At 45.6% G+C, this 16,898-nt stretch overlaps 1 long non-coding RNA gene across 2 annotated transcripts; it reads right to left on the reverse strand.

Annotated features, from left to right (window-relative positions):
- Positions 1–842: 842 nt before the first annotated feature.
- On the reverse strand, positions 843–3,120 carry LOC309857334. Of its 2 annotated transcripts, none has more exons than XR_014307641.1 (3): positions 2,976–3,120; positions 2,478–2,567; positions 843–922 (listed from the first exon to the last, which is right to left on the reverse strand). It is a non-coding gene; the product is annotated as an uncharacterized lncRNA (long non-coding RNA). The 2 variants fall into 2 exon arrangements; XR_014307642.1 differs by having other exon boundaries at positions 849–967.
- Positions 3,121–16,898: the final 13,778 nt, after the last annotated feature.

The raw sequence follows: 16,898 nt of genomic DNA on the forward strand, positions 1-16,898 counted from the left end.
CATACTGGCAAGAAAGTCTGAGAAATGTAGAAAGTGTTTGGGGAACATCATTTCTGCCACGGCTTATCTATAACACATTTAGGAACCAAAAGGAAGAGGAAATGACATTGAATTTACTAAGTGGTGCCTCCTTGGTGTCAGGCACCTTGACTTGTATCCCCATATTAATTTCCTGTTGCTCCATAACAAATCACCACAGACCTAGTACCTTAAAACCACACCCATTTATTTGCTCACAGTTCTACAGAACAGAAGAATGGGGGAGCTCAATTGGGTCCTCTGCTGGAGGTCTCCCACCAAGCTGAAATCAACATGCTGGCCGGGCTGGCCTCTTCCTTGGGGACACTGGGAATGATCCATCTTGGAGCTCATTCAGGTCACTGGCAAGAATCCAGGGCCCTGCAGAGCAAGGATGGAGGGGTCTCTCTCAAGCTCCCTGGCCCTGGCTTCCTGCTTCAGACCGCTCTGACTTCTCCTTTGGCTACCAGTCTGAGAAAACTCTCTTTTTATAGAGTGATAGAGGAGACCTTGTGAGATTCTTAGGCTCTGGCACTTCTCAAAAAGCTGGGTAGTGTTCTGGCCCCCTGCTTCTTAGGCAGAGCCCTTACAAACAGAGCTGGTGGTGTAGCCAGTCAGGACTGGGGGCTCTGTCATGTTCTTAGAGCTGTCCAAACCCGAGCATGGAGCACGGGCAGCAACACTGCATCTGTGCCCTTGAGTGCTATGGAAGGAAGAGAACCACTAAAACTCAGGGGGCATGTGGACGGGAACAAGGATCTCCCTGTGGCCACATGCACAGATCAAGGACAAAGGCCCATGCTGTAGATTTCAGGAGGTACTTACATGAGCCGAGAACAGTTTGGGGCACCCATTGGGTCCTTTGGTATAAGAAACGCTCCCTGGAACTTGATGTAAGCCACAACTTTAGGGAAAAGAAAGGGTGAGTTTCTATCATCCAGGATATAACCTGGAAACAGAAACCTAGTTGAGATGTAGACACATGGGAAATGCTATATTTCTTATATACCTTGATTTTGCAACATCTATACAGGTATCATCACTGGGAGTCTTTAAGTTGTTGTCCACCTGGGAGGCAGGGAGCTCCCAAAGTCCATCTCAACTGCACACTGTACTCAGTGTCAAGCCCAGACAGAAAAGGGGCTTTTACTTAAAGGGAGACATTTATTCAATGTTGTGCATCCACTTGGTACTATTCAAGGCAGTGGAGATGTTGCAATGAACTAATCAGGCATGGAGTTTATATTCTAATGGGGGGTGAGGCCCAATAATTAAGTAAAATATGTAAATGTTAGATTGTGTGAAGTGCTGCAGAGGGAAATAAAGCAGGGCAAGGAGATTGGGAATAGAGAAGTAGATGTGCAATTTCAGACAGGTGGCTGGGGAGGCCTCACCTTAGAGGGGACATGTCAGTGTGACCTGAGGAAGTGCAGGAGGGAGCCTTGCAGATATGTGGGAGAAGGACATTCCTAGTAAAGGACACAAGAGCCAAGGCCATGAGACAGATACACACCCGACATTCGGGGACAGGAGGGAGACGGAGGGTCTAGAGCAGGGAGGACCAAAGGGTAACAAAAGATGTAGTCACAGAGCCACCAGGGACCCCGTACTGTGTACCCATTATGAAGACTTTGGCATTTATTCTGAGCAACAGGGGGAGCTCCATTAGGGATTTGATCTTTGGAAATTAAAGAGGTGGAACCTGGGAGAAAACAAGGAGTAGAGAATACAACCATCAGCAGCATCCTGACACTTAAAAAACTAGGGTGGTACTTATGACTCTAAGACAGTGATCTCAGTGTTTTGCAGTATTTCACCATTTTCCCCTTGAAGAGATCATGCAATGACAAGAAATATCACTGCCCAGCAGCACTTACACAAATGGAAACAAGCCCCTGCTTGTCCTTAGCAGTTGCAGAAGGGCAGCCATCTGTTTAGGCCCAATGGTCGCCTTGTGAGATCCCTACTCAACAAGTGGCAGGGAGGGCAGGATTCTCTTTCTTTCCATTTGATTCCTTCCCCAAAGGTCAGCAACCCTGCAGGGTGAGTCCTGGTAGAGGAATCCACTCTGGTAAGGGTACCTCATTGTTCCTCATTGGCTTTTTTGGGCATTTCCCATGAGGGACCCTGAGGCCTATTGCACTAGAAGGACACTAGGACCTACCCTCCTCAGAGTCTTGCCAAGGCAATTTCTAGGCAGCCCATAGAGCTGTATTCCCTCAGGGGCAGGGTGCTCACCTTTACTTGTGGGTTTTTTTGTTTGTTTTTTAAGATTTTATTTATTTATTTGACAGACAGAGATTACAAGCAGGCAGAGAGGCAGACAGAGAGAGAGGAGGGGAAGCAGGCTCCCTGCTGAGCAGAGAGCCCAATGCAGGGCTTGATCCCAGGACCCTGGGATCATGACCTGAGCTGAAGGCAGAGGCTTTAACCCACTGAACCACGCAGTCACCCCTCACCTTTACTTGTTAATGGGGTCCAGTCCTGAGGCTGGTCAGTTGGTGTCTCCTCTCTCAGGGGTTTGGTCATCTGTTTACGACAAACCAAGTCTTTGGAAGGAGGTGGAGGAAGGGAGAGGTCAAAGGTTGGAATGGTGTGGATCTGATCCTCCTATTCTGTCTAGCTCCAGGAATGTCTCCTCATTGGTATTTCTCCCCTATCTCACTGCCATCCAGGGTTCTGGGTGAAGATGACAAAGGTGCTGTTTCTGGGTCCCACCCAATGCTGGAGCCACTGGAGCTCCAACTTTATGTTCCCCCCATCCAACAACTGAGCCCTATGTAACTCTATAGGCCATGTCCAAGGTCTTGCATGGCTCTGTCTGGACATGCTGTGGCCTCCATGTATATATACCCACAGTCACGGGGATGAGTGTGAATTGTGGGCTATATAGTGTCACTGTCAGCAACACCTGTGCTCCGATTCAAGTGTACCTTCTAGAGCTTGCTACTTTATACCTGTTACAGAACAGACGGTGTTCCCCCGAAATTCATATGATGAAGTCCTAACCTCTCAATGCAACTACATAAGGATTAGCATCTTTAAGAAAGTATTAAGGCTAAATGAGGTCAGAAAGGTGGGCTCTTAATCTGATATGACTGGTGTCCCCATAAGAAGAGGACAGGATAGCAGGGAGGCAACTGCACAATGAGGACACGTGAGGTCACAATGACAAGGTGACCATCCATAAGCCAAGGAAAGAGGCCTCAGGAGAGGCCAAACCTGTCAACACTTTGATCTTGAACTTCTAGCCTGAAGAAGTGGAGAAAATGAATTTCTTTTTTTTTTTTTAAAGGATTTTTTTTTTAAAGATTTTATTTATTTTATTTGACAGAGAGAGAGATCACAAGTAGGCAGAGAGGTAGGCAGAGACAGAGGGGGAAGCAGGCTCCCCGCTGAGCAGAGAGCCCGATGCGGGGCTCGATCCCAGGACCCTGAGATCATGACCTGAGCCGAAGGCAACGGCTTAATCCACTGAGCCACCCAGGCTTCTGTTGTTCTGCCTCTAGTTTGTGGTATTTCATTAAGAACACCCTAGAAACTGTTAGAATATCCTATGTTTTGATGATGGGGATACAGATACACATTGAGATGTGGGAGCTCTGTGGGGAGAGAGAGGAGGCCAGAGAGAGAGAGAGAGAGAGGGAGCAGGGGGAGGCATTCTATTCTAAGACACCCTCACTTTTTAGTAAGACAGACCTGGGCTGGGAATGAAAAGCAGGAAATGGGACAAAATGCTGTTCAGTTTTATCATGACCCCACAGGATCTCCAATCTATGGATTGCATCCTGTTTCTTTTCCTTAATTATCATCAGGAGCCTAATACAGGGCCAACTGCTCTCCCATAGCCTCCCATTTGCCAGGAGAAGACTTCTCTAACTGGGAGCTTATGCAATTCTCACTGCGGCGGGGATGCCCCACCACCCCCAGCCCTCAGACAAGTCCTTATGGTTAGGCCCCTACTTTTCTCACTGAAGTTGGAAACACTGGCATTCCAGGCAGGCAGGTGTTAAGCTGGGAATCGGCACAAATAGCTCTCTGCATTGTTCAACCAGAGCACAGCTCCACGTGCCTTGTAAAAATAGCAGCACTGCGTTTGAAATTTTCAAGAGTAGACACGTAGGGTGTGTCTGTGTGTGTCTGCCACACCCTCCTCTGTGTTCCTTCTAAGGAGGAACAAAATTAGAACATTTCCGAAGGGAAAGGGGAAGGAAAGACCACGAACACGTGGCTACGCCCACACACTCCCCCTTCACCTCACTTCCCGGTGAGGCTCTCACGAGGCACACGGCCTAGAGACAGGGCTCTACTAAGAACTTGTCTTCTCCAAGCTACTAGCATGGACCCATAGGGGAAATCACGAGAAAATAAATGTATAGACTTAAAACTCACCATTACTGATTAAAATCAGTTGAAAAATGCAACACTGAGAGAGAGAAAGAGAGTAGAGTGGTTTTATAAATGGGCCATAAACAGCAAAGGCAAAATCTCTCCTGTCCAAGCCACCTCAAAGCCACGAGGCCACCTTGGCACAAGAGCAGGAGTGGATGTCGGCTGTGAGAGGGCAGGTTCCAGTCTTCCACTCTCCCCTGACCCTGACTCAGCTGGTCATAGGTCTGTACCCAGCAGGGGGTATGACTCCAAGTGAGAGGACCCCAGGCATTTGGACCCTCGTGAGCAAAAATAGTGGTGCTTGCAAGTGGCAGCTGAGATCGTTGAAATTGTGATGATAAATTCCAAGAGGGCCAGACACTTCCAGGGGATCCTGTGGTGGAGGTGGGAATGAACCCTCCGTGCGGGGAAATAAAAAAGTTTCAAGAACCCTGTCATTCCCAACCATCAGCTCCAAGTTCCAAACTGAGCAAAATTTGCCTTGGAGAACGAAAAGAGAAGCTCGGCTACAAACCCCGTGTCCAGGGTGTAGTTGGCATCAGGCTTTGAGACCTTTCTACAAATCAGGCCACCTGATTCTTACTGCCACCAGCAGCACCGCAGCCACTTCCAGAAGCAGCTCTGCTTATGCCCCACATGCTCCAAAAGGACCTGTCTTCTGCTGTGGGTCCCTCACACAACAGACATTTTACCAGAGGCCAAGGCCTAACTCCTGCATGTCTTCTGCTGCCATTTGAGCCACTTTTCCTCCCCTTCCTGCTTCCTGGTGCTCCCTCTCTTTGTTTTCTACACAAGACAGCAATTATTGAGCACGTAACCCACAAATGCATAACTAGCCCATGTCAGGAATTGAGGAGACCCTCAATCATCGCAACCGCCCTCAAGAAAGAGACATTATCCTCCAGCACAGAGGAAACAATGCGGGGCAAGGAAAGGTGCCTACACTGGTCTAGACTGTACAGCCAGTTAGGATCAGGACAGGAGCCCTGCACTGTCCTGCCTCACAGGCCTGTGCTTCTCCAAGCCTGTGCTGCTCCCCATATCCTTCTCGTCTGCTTGTGGCATCAGGACCGTGTGGGGATGGCTTTGGCAGAGTGTCCCCGGCAAAATGTCTAGATGGCTGCCAGATTTTAAACCCTCACCCATAGATTTCCAAACCAGAGCCTGCTGCCCCCTCTCCCAGCATGAGACTCCCCCAAAGGCCGAGCGCCCCACTTCCCCAGGGCCCTTCTCAGTCAACAGCACCACACACTGCAAGCTTTTGGTGGAAGGCAAAGTAACTTCTCTTTCAAGAAGGTTAGGGACCCAAGGCTGCTTAGTCACAAAGGTCAAATCGGCCCCAGGGAGAAGGGGACATCTTCTCCAAAATCAGACAGAAAGCTGACTCTTTTAAGTACATCATTTACAAATCTCAGTAGAAACTTGGAGCTTCCACATGGGAATAAAACCACCTGGAGCTAGCCCGTCTCAGACACACTGCTCATGTCCACACTGGGCCCCTTCATCAGCCCCCAGTCCCTCCAGCCACTGGCAGGCCCCGGACACAGGGTATGGCTGGCCCTGGCTGGGGAGGTCTCTGCACACACTGGTCCCAGCAGGCTCTGATGAGAAAGCATCAGAGCCCAGGGTCCAATATGAGGAGGAATCCAGGTCAGGGTTGGGCCCTGAACAGAGCTGAAGTGTTAACCCTTGCAGTGCTGAGTTTCACATGCACCAAACTCTGTAACGGTCAGCTCCCCAGAGCACAATGTCTCCCCGCCAAAAAATGTCCATTTGTATACTTCCTTTACCCACCAGCTTATTCCCTAATTTTGCCCACCATCTTCTTAAAATACGCAAAAACTATTTTGGGTGACTTCCCAAAGTAGAGAGGAGGGGAGTTAAGCCCAGTGAGGGAACTCCAATTAACTGTGGGATTAGTGTTACAATCAGATCCTGTGGGAAACACAGTGATTTCCTGCCCTTGCTCCGGTTGCAGAGCCCTCTCAAGTTGCAGGCCAGACTTGGGGCAGCCTTGCTTCAGAGCAAAGGAAATGAAGAGAAGGGAACAGGCTACTCAGTTCCTGGGGGCAAGTTTGCAAAAGATAATAACCGGTTAAAGCCCTGGAGGAAAAAGTAAAGAGAGGGGTGTATATGGAGTGAGAGGTAGAGAAAGGAAAAAGACAAGGGGAGGAAGGGAAGGGGTGGGAAGGGCTTGGAGGAGAGAGGAGATGAAGAGGAGAGGGTAAAAAGAGGGCGAAGAGAAGGGAGAGAGGGAAGGAGGGAGAGAAGAGGGGAGGGAAACAAGAGACTGGTCTGTCCTCTCAAAACCGAGGTTTTCAGCACCCCAACCAGAGCAGCTTCCGGGAGCCAGCAGGAAGGGTTAAAGCTCTGCAGGGCAGGAGCAGAAGGCTTGGCAGGACCAGCACCTGGCTGTATTTGTTCAGGTGGCCTGCTGCCTCCCGCAAGCTATGCATGGGTTGCACACATCATCAGCTGGTTGGAGGATTTGCTCCGTGAAAAGCAGCAGCTGCTCCTGATTGGACTTTGTTCGGGTTCCCCAGGCAGAAAACCGAGATGTCAAAATTCATGAGCATCTCTCTGGCTCAGCAGGTGAGACCAAAAACGGGGCACTTCTCTAGGAACTGCCACCATGCTTGTGGCTAAGGAGGAAGCAGATCAAAGCAAACAAACACTTTCTTTAAGAAAAACACCAGCTGTAAGGATGGTTACTGCCTGGGTGAGGGCAAGCCACTCTGACCCAGGGGACTGGACAGCATGTCTATGGCTGTGGTTGACATAGAAATTTTTCAATGACACGGTCCACCTGACCTGCTGAAATGAAGCGATGTCGTTCCAGAAGTACTAAGACACGCGTTTCTGGGGGCTCCCGCTGTGCTTCTGACATTTCATATACCGTGTTGGGATATATGCAGAGAAATTTAGAATTATATACACAGAAATTTAGAATTATATATGCAGAAATTTAGAATTTTCTGAGTAATGAAAGAAAGGCCCTACTTAAAAAATGTCACTGTAACGCTGTGATGTGAAGACTGATATCACAACAGTATTAAGAAAAACAGGACTGCCTTATCTAAAGCTTTGCTGCTTCCTTTCCAAGCCATTACTAAGACCAGAAATGAAATGGACTCCCTGTGACTTTAACTTTTGTAAAGTGTGAACTTGGCCAATCTGTTGAGCAAACAGCACACAGTTATGGTCGGCCTCTGGCCGGGTGTTACTGGGCAAACATCACAGAAGTAGGACACTTGCTCCCAGGTCACAAGACCTTCTATGCTACAGCCAGAACAGTCCCAGGCAAAGTGGGACAGCTGGTCACCCTTGGTATAACCCGCAAGGGGGCCCTACACAGGCATTCCTCTACTCTCTGCCTAATCAACTCCGGCCCCCGTGTCAGGGCTTAGTTAAGTCTATCCACTCTCAGTGCCTGAATCTCAGGCATTTCCCCTCAGAGAATCTCCATGACACTATGATCTACCTCAGTGCTCTCCCACTTGGCACGAACGACATGTACGCTCCTGTACCCTGCTCTTCTAGAGATTCTAGCCTCAGGACCACCTGGGCGCTTCTCAGAATCCTAGCCCCCACCCCAAATCTGCACGTCTAACAAGATGCACCAGAGGTTGGCATCCGTGCTGGAGGCACAGTCCTCTATCTTCCTCCAACTGATCTGAGAGATGGTCTTATTCCTCCCAACCTGGGTATCAACATCTGCACAAAATGAGGGTCCATCTTCTGCCATGCTAGTCACACAGTGGATGCTGGCGTACCGTCCGTGCTTGGATTGGAAAGTAAATTGGCCAAGTGCTATGGGGAAATTATATCATCCTCTTTTCTTCCCCAGCCTCCATCACAATGTTCCCTTCCTATTTCCAGCTGCTTCACAGCCTCCTCTCCCTGGGCACACCTTACTGCTTCCTATGGGAGTTAATCGACCAAAGAAGAACATGGGCACAAAAACACTGTTATGGCATCTGGTTAAGCAGTGTGGACATTCGTGATTCTTCTTGGCCAGCTTTGCATCTGAGCCCCTCCTGTGTGAAGAGAATCCCCAGCCTTGAGTCTTCAGGCGAGGCAGCCAATGCCTGATTTATGTTATCCTTTGTGGACCAGACTCTGAGTATTAGGAACCTGACAACAAATAGCATATCCTCACGTGTTCATGAAGAGTGTGGGTATATGACCTTGGTTTCGCCCTTCAGACACTCCATACTAGTCCTTGTAGAGAGAACTGGTTCTGCAAAGATAGGGCCCCAGGCAACTACTCCCACTGGAGGTGAGGGTAGCTGAGCAAGATTCCAGGGGCAGACCAGCTGGCGGGGTAGAGCAAGGTGAAGGCTCCAGACCAGCAAGAGACATGGCAGTTCTCTCCCCAGGCTAGTCAACAACAAAGTGCATTTCTTGTAGCAATGAAGTCTCAGAGCCTGGTTCTCAGACTTCCCAATTCTTCCGGTCACTCAGTATACTTTCAATACCTTCCATTTCTGCTTATATGGTTTCTTTTAAAAAGCACTGACTTAAAGAGATAGATGTTCATTTGTGAGGGTAAGGGCCTCCTTTCTGGATAGAGGGTCATAGGTATCAAGGAAACAGAAGAACCCATGAGATTCTGGGTGAGTAATTAGTGCCTGAGAATCCAATCAAAGAAATTACATTTTTTGCTTTCCTACTACATTCTCTAAGCACGAACCAACTGATAATTTGATTACACTGGAAGATATTCAGGCAAGTCCCAGGAACCTATGGAATATCGCACACAATGTACTCTTTAACACAGGGGGGAAAAAAGCCATAATTATTTTTTGCACTTTGGAAACTGCTTGATCTGGCACAAAAGAACTCAGACAATCCATCAAAAGCTATGGATTGAACACCAACCATATGGAGACTTGGCTAAAAGTTTGCCCTGTCTGCTTGGTGGAGAATATCCAAGCCTAGACTCACATCACCCCACAACTGGAATCAGTTAGACTGATTTGTAGCCTGCTTTAGAAACTTTTGAAAAAGTAAATGTCTTCCTAAATCTTCCATTCCCCCTGCAGTTCTTTTTCTTTCTTATTGGGTGATGTGAGAAAGAGGATGAATGAAACAGCTTCCCCCTGAAGCGTTTCTTCACTGCGACCAGATCTTCATTATTAAAGAAACAAAGACAAAACCAAAAACCAAAGAGAAAAAAATTATCCTCTACTGGCCAGGAATTAACTACAATTAGCTTTTCCAGTGGACCCTGACTCTCACTGGCTAGAGGCTTCACAACTGCACAGCCCAGCGCAGGGAGAATTCCCTCCAAGAAGAGTGAATGATGTTCCCTGAGCTTGGGTTGTTCTGGCCTGGAGTGCCTTGGAACACCTCGGAAGAACGGAACCCACTAGTCCACTGAACAGACACCTTGTGGAAACTTGGAGGAGGTCAGCAGGACAGAAGCGATTCCACGTGGGGATCAAAGGGCATCTGAGACACTGACAACAAAATGGTCCTGCTTCATCCTTCAGGACATAAACGAGATGTTCCTTCCCGTAGAACGATGTCAATTCCACAAACACCATGAACACACCCACTGGACTGCTGAAAGCAAGGCAAGTGGTCTCCCGTCTTTTCCATGCTGCAGACTGGCTATATGTGGAGTTTACATCTTGGTGATACTGCAACAGTAGTTACTATAGAGTGGTAAAATTTGCTATGCCCTAAAGATAGATAGATAGATGACAGACAGATAGATAGATAGTTTTTTTTTGTTGTTTTTGTTTTTAACTTACTTTGGAAAGACAGAACTAACCAACTACTTGAAAAGTTTCACTAACCCTTGCATTTGGCTATTGTTGAATAACACCCGATCTTTTTGAGTAAAACGTAATCAACTTAGGGCTTCTGCTTCCTGTGTGAAAATTTTGCTGGAAAAGTTTGGCGCTCCAGCAACTCTTATAACTCTGTGGATGGAAGATGCACACAGAGAGTGGAAGAAGACCATCCCCAATGACTTCACGGAACTGGCCACGTCTCCGCTCCTTTACAGAAGAGAATAAAGCCTGTATGTTTAAGCTACTGTGACCAGGTTTTTAGCTGAATACAATCCTTAACGGATAAAGGCTGTTCACCATGGCACTGTTCAAAGGAAAAAAAAAGAACACTTAAATCTCCAAAAATAAAGGACTAACTAAAAGCCTTACAGTAATAGATCACTGACCAAGTGGCTCTTCATTCAACACTCATTCATTCTTTCATAAATTATTTATTAAGTGCCTACTATGCACCAGGAATAGTGCTGGACATTGGGGATCCAGTGGTAAATAAGCAGATATGGTCCCTGCCCTCAAGGAATTGTAGGAGAATGCAGATGGAACAGAAAGATGTTCCTGTATGGGCTATGATCACGTGACATTGTGTTTCCAAGGTCTGTCCTTTAGGCAGGATGACCTGAGTGGACATCCTGGACTCCGACGTAGGATGGGCTGGGTTTGGAGGGAAATGGGGGCACAACTACTGTCTGGAAGGTCACTGCAATCATTAGGGTGAAAAGAATTCCCTGATGCAGTAGAAGTAGGCAGGAAGAGAAGGGGACAAATGTCCATAGTGTTAGAGAAGGAGTTTGCAGACCACCAAAACCCTGGATTCAGTGGGTGAGGTGAAGAGGAGACTGGAAGGTGGCTCCAGATGTCTAGCCTGAAGATGCAAGATGGCAGTGTCAAGCGACAGAGCTGGGAATGGGGGAGGAGGAACAGTTCTTTGGGATGAAGATGAGTTACCAACAGAGAACGAGTGGTGAGTTTTATCTATTTCGTTCTGCAAAAGCAAAGCAGAGCAAAACCAATTCAATTGGCAGGCAACGTGTGTGCACCTGCTCTGCACTTAGCACAGCATACTCTATAATCTTGTTATCAAACACTGCCAGGAAATATGCTGTCTACACCACCCCTCCACCAGCACTTCTTTTTTCAGATGTCTAAAATTTTTTGCTCATCTTAACTTTTTGGATGGGAAATTTCCAAGCTGTTATTACAGACTTTCTAACTTGTGAGCGCCATTAAAACAAGCATCTTATTAATCTGTACCATCCCTACATCATTCATAATTCTTTGAATATGGAAGGTACTTGGATTGAATGAAACATTTATTAGTCTTTCATACTGACCCAGAGACCATGTTACATACATCAACTATGGCTTTGTAGTGCTTTAAAACACAGCCAAGTGTGCCCAGTATATTCTGCAGACACATGTCTGCACTGCTAACTCTATCCTTCCTTGATGGGTCTCTTGGCAATCATTTATGATATCTGCAGACTCTTCCTGTGACAGTCTCCACATCTCTGTCTTTATATGCCATACAAACAAGGGAAGGAAAAAACCTCTTTTTAGTAGAGCCAGTAGGCTCTGAATCACAAAATAAGAACTTGTCTTTTGAGAAAAGTCATGAACTTATGTGCCCGAAGGCACCCAGCAGCTTTCGTGAGCAGGGAACAGAGACTGACCCATCACCATGCAAGGTCACCACACAAAGTGCTTCGAGAGTTTTTCCATCTGGCCCCCCTCCAGGGCAGGTGCTGCTGTGATGTCTATTTTGTAGAGAAGGAAATCAGAACTGAGGAGGTCCCATCATTAATAAGTCAGAAATCAAGATTCAAATCCATGCTGCTGGACTCCTAAACCCATGCTTTGTAATAGGGTTTTACCCTTCCTGCAGGTCTTTCTGTTCTGCCTCTTTTCTCTCTTCCTCCTCTTCCTCTTCCTACCTCTTCTTCCTCTCTCTTCCTCTTTCATTTTCATTTGTTTCAACATTCAAGGTATTATTCCCAAGATGCAAGTATGCCAGAGCCCAACCTTCAGATAAGCTATTTCTTTGTTAAAACATGATTTTATTAATTTATTTCAGATAAGTTCTTTCTATATGATTTTACATTTGCCCTCAAGTAGTTTAAAATGCGGTTGAGGACTCTGGGTGTGGAATACAACACAAGAGCTGGAGAGACCATGTCTGACTCCATGATCAGCTACGTGTAATAAAGAGTTCGTTAGGTCTTTAATCCCCACCATAACCTGTTCTCATTCTGATCGCCTATAATCTAGGCCTTTAACACCCTATATCCAATCTTGATCACTTTCCAGGTTTGTACTGTTTCTTTCCTGGAGTGCCCTCCTCCCCTCATATCCCGATCCGTCAGAAATTGTATTTAGTCTTCAAGACACAGTTCAGGTCGTACCTTCAGAGTGCCTTCCAAGCTCCAGGGGCAACTGGCAGCATGCTCTGTGTTCCTTCTCTACTCGATCTGCTCTCTCCTTGTTCATCTTCTTTGGGGTTTATGATAGTGTGTTTCTCTCCCACTACATTATGCCCAAGAGGCAAGAGTCTCAAAGCCTTTCCTGAATCCAGAAGGGGAGCCACTGCTCGTGTTGCGGCGTGTTAGCTGAAATCTTCAGAGGGGAAGACACTATGTCTTTCAGCATGACCATGCTTATGTAATCCCCAACACAAACAGTGCAGCTTTGGGGAATTTTATTCACTCTTGCTCTCCAATGGCCCCATCAGCAGGAAATTGCTTCTAGCAACATAAGCCTTGGAATGTGCTAAATTAACTTGCGTGTCTTTGTCCCGTTCATGCTACAACAGGCACAAACGGCATGACACTTTGATTCTTCTCAATAAGGCTCAAGAGGTTTCACAATTTAAATTAATAAACCTTCAAAATCTATTTTAGTGAGACTTGATGAAGTTTGCTTTAATCTAATACCATATGTAATGTAAGTGACTTTTTAGTGTATTTGCTTGAAACTATGACCTACACCAAAAATTACCAGAAAGGTCAGCAAAATAAATTGGCGGCTCTACTTAAAGGTTTGGGGGGCACTGCCCAAGACATCTCAGCAGTAATGATCAGTCCAGTATTTTTTATGGCTGCCCAATCAGTATAGGAAAGGTCAGCTAGTAAATCTTCTCTAATCTGTACTGAAAGTGATCTTTACTTATCTCTTCCTACAAATGACTGTGACCTATCCAAATATATGGACTGGAAACTTACCTTAGTAACATTTTCAGAGGATTGCTGTGTGTTATTTACTTAGTTAATTCAAATATTTATCAAATACTGACTCTGTGCCAGACATAATTCTGGGCACTTGAGATCTAGTAGTCCATAAAGCAGGTAAGAATCCCTGATTCAGGGAGCTCTTTTCAATAGATCACCTAGGCACTGTGCTGGGCAAGCTCTTGTCCCTATGAGGTATTTTAGCGGGCTCATTTATTGATGATATACTGATGCTCCTGCAGAACAGGTTGCTTGGTCAGACTAACCAGCCAGTCAGCAGACAAGCTGGAAACCACAGCAGCTTTTCTGGTTGCAAGTCCTGCCTCCGTTAACCATGTGTCCCAAATCTATGTTCTGTGAACACTTCTCTGGGAGACAGGTGTTTCATACAAATGAATAGTCCATATTCCAGTATGTTTGGGAAGTTCTTTTTGTTACAGGCTGGGTTCTCCTAGAAGCTGAGATGCAGTTATGGGTGGAAGAGGGTTCTTCGGGAATGCTCTTAAGATCAACCCATGGGAAGGGAAGGGGCAGAAGCCAGATGACACAGAGAGAAGGAGAATTGCTATGCAGTCTTAAGGGCAGGCTTGGCTGATGTTGCAAGGATTCTAAAGATGAGATAGCTCTCCAAAGCTGGCCTGAGTTGGGGGCAAGACAACCAGGCCTTTCTATCTTCATGCCAATCAGTTTCTGGATATGGTCCACTCCCAGAAGGGAGCATCACTTTGAACATGGTAGCTCTTTTTGGCTGAGCAAATCCCCAAAGGGTGCCAAGGTGGGAGGGATGCACCAGGACACTGCCAGCAGCTGGGGCAATGAGTCCTTCATTCCTGAAAAGGCACCTCACAGCATCCACAAGACCGTGGCCTCTGTAAGCACGAGATTAAATGGAATCAAACAGGATTCTTTACTGTTGTCTGGCAAGAGCCTGTCATGGGCAAATAATGTGCTATGAACTTCAAGAGGGGAATTTACTGTATAGAATTCCCCAAATGTATTTAAGTTTAGAATACTTTCGGGGGTCCATATTAATTAACATGTTCTGATGTTAGGATACTTAGGACGCATGTGTACCAGAAGCTATAGTGCAACTGGACAAGTGCAAAATAAAGGAGACACACAACACAATAGGGTACAAAAATGGACTGAAAATGGATCACAGACCTAAAACTATGGGACTCTAGAAGGAACACATAAATGTAAATCTCTGTGATCTTAGATTAAGAAATGGTTTCTTGGATATAATAACAAAAGCACAAGTGACACAAGAAAAAATAAAGAAATTGGCCTTCATCCATGTAAAAATTGGGGCACCTGGGTGGCTCAGTGGGTTAAAGCCTCTGCCTTTGGCTCAGGTCATGATCTCAGGGTCCTGGGATTGAGCCCCACAGTGGTCTCTCTCTGTTCAGTGGGGAGCCTGCTTCCCCTCCTCTCTCTCTGCCTGCCTCTCTACTTGTGATCTCTGTCAAATAAATAAATAAAATCTTTTAAAAAAATGTAAAACTTCTGTCCTTCATGGAATAAAGAAAGTAAGAAAGTGACCTATAGAACAGGAGAACATATATGCACATCATACCTGATAAGAAACTTGTATCCACCATGTATGAAGAGCTATTTTGATCCAATAATAAAAAGGCAAATAACCCAGTCTGAAAATTGGCGCAGAATTAAAACAGACATTTTCCCAAAACAGATTTACAAATGGCCAATAAGTACATGAAAAGATGCTCCACATCATAGGCCATCAGGGAAAGGCAAAGCAAAACTATAATGTAATGCCACTTGACAGCTATTTGGACATGGTCAAAAAGGCAATAGCAAGTGTCAGGGAGGATGTGGATAACTGAAACCTTCACACCTTGCTGGTGGGAATGTGAAATGGTGTAGCTGCTTTGGAAAACAGTTTGGTAGGTCTTGAAAAGACTAAGCATGGAGTTACCGTAAGACTCAGCAGTTCCACTTCTGGTTATATACCAGAGAGAACTGAAGACAAATGTCTGCATAACAATTTGTACATGAATCTTCACAGCAACATTAGTAATAGCCAAAAAGTGGAAACAACCCAAATGTCCACTGACTGATAGATAACCCCAATATTATTTGGGTCTCAAAAGGAATGATGCAATGATGCATGCTACAACATGGGTGAACTTTGAAAACATTTTAAATGAAAGAAGCCAGACACAAAGGTCACATACTGAGTGATTCATTTGCATGAAATGTCTGGGACAGGAAAATGCAGAGAAACATAGAGTATATTTGTTGTCAATGGAGGTAATAGGGGGTGACCACTAATACATATGGTACTGCTTTTTGGGGTTAATAAAAATGTTCTAAAATTAGAGAGTGATGATAATTGCACAACTCTGTACACATACTGAAATCCACAGAATTGTACTTAAAATGGCAATGTGTATGGTATGTCACGATATCTCAATAAAGCAGTAGTGGCGTAAATGAGAGGACCACAGATTTTGTCAAAGGGCACTAGGGAAATCTGTTAGAACTTTCTTGCTTGCAAGTGAAAAATCTCAAGCTGTATCATGAAAATTTTAAAAGAGGGCACATGGGTGGCTCAGTTGGTTAAGCATCTGCCTTTGACTGAGGTCATGACTGGGATTGAACCTGGGGAGGCCTGCAGTCCTTGCTCAGCAGGGAGTCTGCTTCTCCCTCTGACCCTCTCCCCTCTTGTGCTCTTTCTCTCTCTCTCTCAAATAAATAAATAAAATCTTAAAAAAAATTTTTTAAAGAAAGTGAAAAAGGGCATTATTGGTTAGCATAACTAGGAAACCAAGAGGGGCAGTTTGCTTCAACATCTCACTAGAAGAGATAAAATGGCACCAGGTTTCCACACACTCTTCCCCTCAGTGCCAAGCAAGTCCAGAAGAAAGACAGCTATTCTCTTCCAATATCCTTAGAGCAATCAAAGAGAAGAACCTGATCGGCTCTGCTTGGGACACAGAGTGATTCCTGAACCAATCACATATATAAGTATAAGAGGGCTGGGATATTCTAATTAACTGTCTTAGGTCATGAGACTATCCCTGTGGGTGGGTATTTGGGGGGAAGTCTTGGTAATTTATAGTTTTCCAAGGGAGCTAGAATGTATGCTGAATGTAAAAGAAGAAATGAGTTTTAGAGTGAAACAGAATATAGAAAAAAAGGCAAAGGAAGAGAATTCCAGTAGAAGGATTAATAGGATATCCTTTCTTTTCCTGTGATTTTTAATGTCATTTCCCCCAACTATGAGAGTCCTTCCTAGAGGATTAATAGTGGTGATATTAATCTAGCAGTCTTACAGTAGTTTTATGTTCTACAGTGAAGACTAGTCAACCATATTCTAAAAGGTGATTCTTGATATGAAGAAGTAATAGACTCCAGGTTAGGACTTAAGCCTTATTCAACCTTTCTTTCCTTCTGGATATTCTAGCTCAGCTAGCCTAGTCTGGCCTACCCCACGATATAT

This window comes from Mustela nivalis (assembly GCF_964662115.1).
Source record: "Mustela nivalis genome assembly, contig: HAP1_SCAFFOLD_631, whole genome shotgun sequence".
NCBI lineage: Eukaryota > Metazoa > Chordata > Mammalia > Carnivora > Mustelidae > Mustela > Mustela nivalis.